Here is an 8,421-nt window from a genome sequence, read left to right on the forward strand (position 1 = left end):
TGAACCGGGTTCTGTCCTAGGCCAGCCGCATGCAAAGCAAACACACTACCACTGTGCCACTGCTCTGGCCCCTACCTTGAATATTTTTATGCAAATATATTTTTTCTCTTTTGAATTATTTCCTAAGCCTGAGGTTGGTGAGCCAATGGGTATGGATATTTTTGTGGTTTTGAATGTATGCACTGTCAAAAGAATTCTATCGGTTTGCAAACTATAAAAACAAATTACTTCCCTGGGCAGTGTCTACATTAGATTTATTCAACATTTAAAATTTTACGTTAGTCATTTCAATTTTGTTCTTTAACAACAAGGAGATTAGAAATGAATTTCAGGGCTTAGAATGTACCTCAGTGATAGAGCACATGCTCCCCTGACTGAAAGAAGCCCTGTCTATGACCCCCGAAACACACACACACACACACACACACACACACACACACACACAGAAAGAATCTTTAAGAAAGTCAAATGTCTCCCCCTTTTCTCAATCAGAATGAATTCTGGGAAAGCTTGGGAACATTAAAAAAGCACTGGTTCCTCATCTCTTTCTGACAGAGCTTACTTAAAGTGAAGGGACAGTAATGGAAATGAGGAACTTCATTTTCCTTTTATGTGTCATCTCATTCACATGGATCATCCAGAAGCTAAGTTTTCCTTAGGATTTTTGTTCAGATTCTAAATATCTCAAAAAAATTACCTATACCAAGGGTTCTAATAAAGCATAAAGAATCAAACTTGTCCCCCAAAATCTGATAAAGTAAAAGTTTAAAGCACAGGAAGCATAAAATAAAGCAACAAAGTATGTCAAAAATCCAATGAAAACATTGAGTTTGGCATGACTTCCTCAAATAATATTTGTTTTTCTTGTATTCCATTGCCAAATGAGTGCAGATAATTCTGATTTGTTCACTTTTTCTTTTGGAAAAATGTAGAAGGGTAGATGAGAATTAAAACTAAGATGTTAAGATTGTATATATGGCTCAGCAGTAGAGAACATACCTCTATGTGTGAGGCTGCGTTTTTCCCCTGCCTAAAGAGAACATCAAAGTTATGGAAGTGAGAAATTTAAATTTTTCATTCTCATAGCAACTGCACAAGACACATTCACGCAGGCCTCTCCAAATACAGTATCTATCTCTTGCCACTTACAAATCCTAGGAAAACACAAGGTAAATAAACTACAAACATTTTGAGATATACATGCTTTATTGCCTAGATAACAAGTCTTATACTTCACATGGGAAATTGGCAGCAATGATTTCATACATATTCAACACATATATGCATATAATTTTACTTTGCAATAGTAGGAAACCTCTCCTTCCTGTAAGATGTGCCTGTGTTATTTGTGATACAATCAGAATGTCTTTTATTTAAATGGTACTAGAGCTTTTTAAAGAAGTCATTCCCTAAATCTCCAGGAAAAATCAAGGACTCTAGCAGTTCAAAGAGAAATTCCTTGACTAAATAAAAAGCAGACAATAAAAAAAAAAATTTTTAAAAAAACAGAAAAAGAAAGATTCGGATTTCAGTCCTAGGGAGGGATCAGAGGATTATGGCAACCCTGCGAAAGTCCTCAGACCACTGAACACACTATAACTCAAAAGAGAACAAAACAGCATCATGGACCTAACCGAAGTCTAATACCTAGTTGTATCCAACAAATAGCTGCTAAATAATTGAATGAATATATTTAAAGAATCAAAAGCCTGTATATCCAAGAGACCAGAGTATATACTCCAAAGGACTTCTATAACACTTGAGTTGAACAAAGCTAAGTTCTGCATTACTTTTTCCTGCCTCTTTCTCTCTATATACATGTATCCATATATATATATATATATATATATATATATATATATATATACACACATATAGATTTATGTATATATATATATATGTTTTCAGTACCACCTAAGACCTCATGCATATGATTTTGCTCATGCTTATCCTGATTGAAGAATGTGTAATGCTAAACTTACCAGTTATCTAAGACAACAGAAAGGTAAGTTAAAAACGCCAGTTATATTTATATAACCTGAACGTTTTATTTTTTAAATATATAAGGTTACTCTAGAAGAGCCAAAGCAAAATTTCAAGAATAACATTAGAGGGAAAACAATATGGACATCAGAGAATGTTTTGTGGTCCCATGCAAACATGTAATTGATTATACATATGTACTAAATATTTTCCTCTGGGCTTTTTGTTTGTTTTATTATGGAACACTTCATAAATTTGCGTGTCATCCTTGTCATCTTCTTTGTACCGTTTCAATTTTGGTATATGTGCTGCCGAAGCGAGCACTCCTCTGGGGTTTTAATAACATAAGAAAGTAGTGGGGGGTCATTTTCTAATTGTATATGTGGAGACATATTTTCTAGTTTCTATAGTCCAGACTAGCAAACACCAGAAGCAGACTATGGAAATAAGGTTTTAATTTCCTAATGAACCTGCCTTCTTGCATAGGCTGAGTTTCTTCCCTGGCACTGCCCCAGCCCAGTTCTGCTGGTGAGATCTCAACAACACTAACCACCACCACACAAAAGGAAGTGGAGGAAGTACAACTTCACACAGATGGCTGAAGACATTTTAATAAAAGATCCCAAATAGCTCCTTATGACTGGGTGCATTTAATTCTCATTAACATCTAACCTGATACCTATGTTATCTACGTAAGTCAATCATAATTTTGACATTGAAGCACTCTTCAACTCCCTTTACCAAATGTGTAAGAGTGCTTGCTTTGGAGTTTCCAACGCCATCAGTGAAGCCCGTTCTGACATTATATACCAGAAAATAGATCAGGGATCTCTCAGGGTAAGGGCTCAGCCCATAAGACTGTCTTCGCCTCACTACCCTCGACCGCCACGCACAAGTTACCGCCACCAGCTGCCCCAATGTAAGTCCAGTTTATTAAATATACTACTGAGCCTGGCTTTAAATTAAAGATTCTCATGGCCCTCTGTCCAGGTTGTATTCATTTGCTGGAGCAGCCCAAAGAACTAAGAGAAGCATTACCTTACTTTCTCCTGTTTGTTTTAGATATAATAAATGATGCTCACAAAAAGCTAGCTGAAGAGCAGGAAGGACGTAGAGCTTCTCCACAGAGTGCCACTCACTATACCCCAGCAGCCCCACATGATCACCAGGCCTTATCAGCCCTGTCGTTTAAGGTTTCTTTGGAAGCCTCACTCCATAGACATGATCATTTAATACACTAGTCATCGACCTCTTTTTAGGGATAGGATCCTCGGGGTCTGGGTCACTCCTGGCTCTGTACACAGGAATTACTTCTGATGGTACTTAAGTTATCATGTGGGATGCTGGATAGGGATCAAACCCCAAGTCAGCCACATGCAAGGCAAGCACCCTACTCACAGTACTATGGCTCTAGCCAAACTCCAGCCTCTCTTGCCCTCCCTGATGTTTGGGGAAAGAGGACAGAAATTGTTCACCTCTAATCATGGTGTGATTATTCATACTAGCCCTTATTTATAGGTTACCTGAGAGCGTCCAAAGTTTCATCCCTAACATAATCACAGTATCACATAATCCAATAACATCACAGGGGGTAGGAGGAAGAACAAAAAATTAGATTGTTCCCCCTTACCACCACTGACCAAGAAAGTCATATTCCTACCCACTTAGAAATACACACAATTGAAAACTCCACCACGAGTGTGAAGACTTGAACAATGAACACACTGAGAAACACTGACAGGAACACAAAGGTGCTTTCCTTGAAGGGGAGGGAAGTTCTATGGCACTTGCTGCCATTCACAGCTGGACACAGTGGTGCAGGCACAGGCTGACTAAAGCCTGTTTCTCTTACACACATACATGCACACTCCACACACCATTCTCTCTCCCTGAAGACATGCTAGCACACAGACCTTCTGGTTCACACATGCCCTGCCCTACACTGTCCTACAGTCCGTCTCGATCTCTGCAATACTCAGCCATTCTCTCACACACACCAGCTAACACACACAATTGCAGAGTCCCTCTCACCCTGTACAATGTTCCCCTCCCACAGCTAATGTCCAATCTAGTGAGTCTGCGAGACAGTCTGCTAACGTGATCTCAATTCTCTGACTTGAACGCACACACACACAGTCGATTTAGACTTGCAATCTCTCTCCCCTCCACACCAAGCCTGCCTCTGATCGCCCAGAAGCCCTCAAGTTCAGTCTTTCATCTTAAAACCAGTCCCGCACACAGAGTAGCCAATGTCCAACCTCAAGCTCTTAAATTCTTTCCCTCGAGCCCCAATAAGTGCGCATGCGCACACCAATACAGTCCTTTTCCTCTTCACGTCCGCACAAATCCTGCCTCGTGCCGCCTAAAAGTCACCGTCGGCTCACGTCGCGTGTCGGTCTCACACACCGCGTCTGTCGGCGTTCAATCTCACGCGCACAATTTCTTTTCCATAACCGCACTCATTCTTTTTCCTCACACACGTGCACACGACTTCCTGACACGCGTGCGCGCACGCGCACACACACCTCGCACGCAGGCGCACTCCCACCAGGGTCCGCCTCCAAGCGCCCGATTGGCTTGTCATAGCCCCGCCCCGCGCCCCCGATTGGCCGCCTCCAGCGCCGCCCCACGCACCGGATTGGCCCCGCCCCCAAGCGACCGCCGCCTCCCATAGCCCCGCCCCACGCTCCCGATTGGCCGCCACCAGCTCCGCCCCGCGCCCCCTATTGGATGCTCCCGTAGCCCCGCCCCGCGCCCCCGGTTGGCCGCGCCTCCTCTTCCCGGGCCGGCGCGCGCTGACAGGAGGGGCGGGGCGGGCCGGCCGGCCGTACTTCTGGAGCCAGTGCCCGAGCGAACGGCGGCCCGCGGGGGCCTGACGCTGCCTGCGGCCGGCCTGGGCGGCGGGATGTGCTCGGCCCGGGAGCTGCGCGGCGGCGGCGGCGGCGGCGGCGAGGAGCGCGACGAGGACAGAGCCTCGGCGTCAGAGCGGACCGGGCGGGAGTCCGGGGCCGGCGGGGCGCGGCGCGGGCAGGTGAGCGCGGCGGCGAGGAGCGGGCGGAGCCGGGCGGCGATGGCCGGCGCAGGGAAGCGGCCGCGGCTTCTCGGGCAGCGGCGGGTGGGGCGCGGAGGCGAGCCGTTCGGCCGGTCCGGGGCCGAGTGGGGTCCCGGGCGCCCTCCCGGCCCCGCCTGGGCCCCCGAGGGCGAGGGACCGGTCGAGTCGGCGGTGGCGGCTGCGGGGCGCGTGGCCCGCCCGCTGTCGAGCCCTTCCGCGGGGCGCCGGCTGGGAGCGCGTGCGAGGGCGGGACGCGGACTCTGGCGAGCGCGGGGGAGCCGGCTAGTCCCCCCACCGACCCGGCAGAGCCGGACAGAGCCGGGAGGGGCAGGGCGTGCGCCCGGCACGCAGGACGGTGCTTCGGGTCCGCGCGGCAGCGCGGCGTCAGCCCGAGCCTGCCGGGCGCGCTGCCAGGGCCTGAGGCCGCCGGTGGGACCCCGCAAGCCGCACACCGAGCGCCACCGAGCAGCACGGCGCGAGCGGACCCAGCCTGCTCCCGGCGCCCGGCACACACTTGGGGCCGTCTCCGCCCGGCGCGCTCACAGTCCGCCTGCACGTCGCGCCGCGCCGCGCCGCGCCGCGCCGCGCCTCGCACTGGAGCCCGCCTCGAGGAGGCGAGCGAGGCACGGGGCGCCTTCCGCCAACGCCCGCGTCTGGGCGTGCCGTCCCGCATCTGCATCTTCGTGGCGCCCCATCTCTGTGATGGACGCCTCCAGGATTTCTTTCCCGGTGCTCTGGCCGGGACTCAGTGGTTCAGAGGCTTCGTTTCCTTCCACTGTACAGGGAAAGGGGGGGAAACGAAAAAGTGGCCCCCTGAGTGGGAGGCCTTAGGGATGTGCTTTGGGGCTCATGAAAGTCTTCTCTTTTCCTTTTCTTTTCGTTTTAGTCACACCCGGTAATGCCCAGGACTTCTTCTTTACGCTCAGGAATTATTCCTGGCGGTGCTTGCGGGACCGTCCAGGGTACTGGGGATAGAACTCGGGGTGGCCACGCGCAAGTCAAATGCCCTACTACTCTCTTTCACTATATGGTGCCCTTATACTGCCTTTAAACTGCTTGTGATGGACTTGACATCATCACTTAGTTCTAAATGAAATTGCTTAATAGTTCAGAGAAAAGGGGCCGGAGAGATAGCACAGCGGCATTTGCCTTACAAACAGCCAACCCCGGACCTAAGGTCCTTGGTTCGAATCCCGGCGTCCCATAGGGTCCCCCGTGCCTGCCAGGAGCTATTATTTCTGAGCAGAGAGCCCCTGAGCACTGCCGGGTGTGGCACCCCCCCAAAAAAAATAGTACAGAGAAAAAGGAAGAAATGAAACATGTCATATATATCCTTGCAAACAGATACCACCTTTTTTTTTTTCATTGCTCGTCATGGAAATTCATTTTCTTATATTCCATTGAAAATATCCCTGTCATTTTATATTTAGCCCAAATTATTTACATTATCAAAGCCTACAGTAAAATTATACCTGAAATACCTATTTCCTAACAAAATAGTCTTTATTAAAAGGTGAAACTTTTTCTGTTTTACACCCAGCATATATAATAAAAAATATATATAAATATAAATATATACACTTGGCGTTTGGGGGCCACACCTAGTGGCGCTCCGGTTATTCCTGGCTCTTCGCTCCTGCCAGGCTCAGGGCCATACGGGATGCCGGGGATCAAACCAGGGTTGGTCCTAGGCTGGCTGTGAGCAAGGCAAATGCGCTACCGCTGAAATATCACTCCACACCAGAAGCCAAATATTTTTAACAAGAAAAAAAGTGCAACCCAACACACTGGTTTAAAAAGTTACCTTTAATGACAAAATACTCGTCGGTAATATTATAAAGGCTTGTTTTCTAACTTTCATTTTCTGGCCCACTCAGTACAACTTGAACATTTAAACCACTGCCTTGCACTGAGCTAATGACAATGGGAGAGATGAAGATATTTAAGGGAAGGAAATGAAACTAAGTGTAAGACATATACTGAGGAGTCATTGTGTTTTGTTTCTCTTTAGAGACATAGGATGTGTGTTTAGTTTTTAAGAAAACATACTCCATGAGTGTAATATTTTTCAAAAACTGGAACTTAAACTGAATTACTCCATAGAAACAATGATATAAACAAACATAGAATCAAAGCCAATTAGCTGGAAATGAGGCAGAGGCCATCTTCCTGCTATCCTTTCTGCTTAGCATGATCATCCCGTATTCCCGATCTAAGTAGCCCTGTGGGTGTAGAGAAAGAGCCGCCAGATGGAGACAAGACTCCTTCCCATCTGGACCTAAAGTGGCCACAGTGTGCTCCTTAGCTAATGGCCCTGCGGCAACTGACACTGATCGCTGTCTGCCTCTACTTTACCCTATTAAATTCCTTCTAGTTCCATTTCACAGTGCTTTGCTTTTTGGATAAAAGTAGAAGTCTTCCTTTATTTACTCCCCAGATTAAGAACTACTTTACTTCTTCCTCAAAGGCTCATATCTATCTCAGCCTCGAGGCCCTTGGATTCCCTCAATTATCTAAACCTATTAGGGCTCATTATGATGATGATGATGCGTGATCAGAAGGCATCTATGCTTGGATATCTATTTCCTGTTGTCTTGAAGCACTGTTACAGGCCTTTAAGGGAAACATCATCAATTTTGCTAATGATAGTTGGTCAGAAGAGTCTTCTCTATCTGAGAGAAAACTTAAGGTGCTTTTGTGACTAAACTTCTAGCCTGAATTTGTCTGGGAAGGATAAATGATAAAGGAGGCCTGATTAGAACCAAATATCATGGGAAAGGAGGATTTGAAGGAATGGATTAAGTCTTCTTAGATATAGTAACTATTGCTTGAAATGGAAGTCCTGCCTCTAAGAACAATAGCAAGGGAGAAATGCAAGAGATGTGGGAAGGAGGCAGCACCTCTCCCCTGTGAAAGATCCAGGTAAATTCATTCTACCTACCTGCAGGAACTTTATGTCAGAGTCTTTGCCCTGCTGCTCCACAAGACAATTAAACCTCCCCAGTCCACATCCCCAGCTGAAATTTCCAAATGGTCCTACATACCTACAGCACCTAGAGTACCTTAACATTTAGATGGACTTTAGAATTATTTATCTTTAGCTTTAAGGTTTGTATTACTATAAAAGTAATGTTTACCTCAGAGCATATGAAAACAACATAAGAAGAAAAAAGCATTTTGAAGTCCCTCTCCCAATAACATTGCCATGAAATAACCAAAGATTTGGCACAGCTATATTCATGTATCTCTCTGTGCATATGCACACATCTAGAGATATATTTTCACACATCTTAAATAGTATTTGAAATCGGCATCATTTTTCCATGTTAACAAACATTATTTATAAAAATTATTTGTAGGGTTGCATAATAGTCCTTTCCTCTAAT

The 8,421-nt window shown here is 46.3% G+C and overlaps 1 pseudogene; it reads right to left on the minus strand.

Moving 5' to 3' along the window:
- Window positions 1-2,214: 2,214 nt before the first annotated feature.
- On the minus strand, window positions 2,215-2,307 carry LOC126029275 (uncharacterized; annotated as a pseudogene).
- Window positions 2,308-8,421: the final 6,114 nt, after the last annotated feature.

The sequence above is a fragment of the Suncus etruscus genome, chromosome 14, assembly GCF_024139225.1.
Source record: "Suncus etruscus isolate mSunEtr1 chromosome 14, mSunEtr1.pri.cur, whole genome shotgun sequence".
Lineage (NCBI taxonomy): Eukaryota > Metazoa > Chordata > Mammalia > Eulipotyphla > Soricidae > Suncus > Suncus etruscus.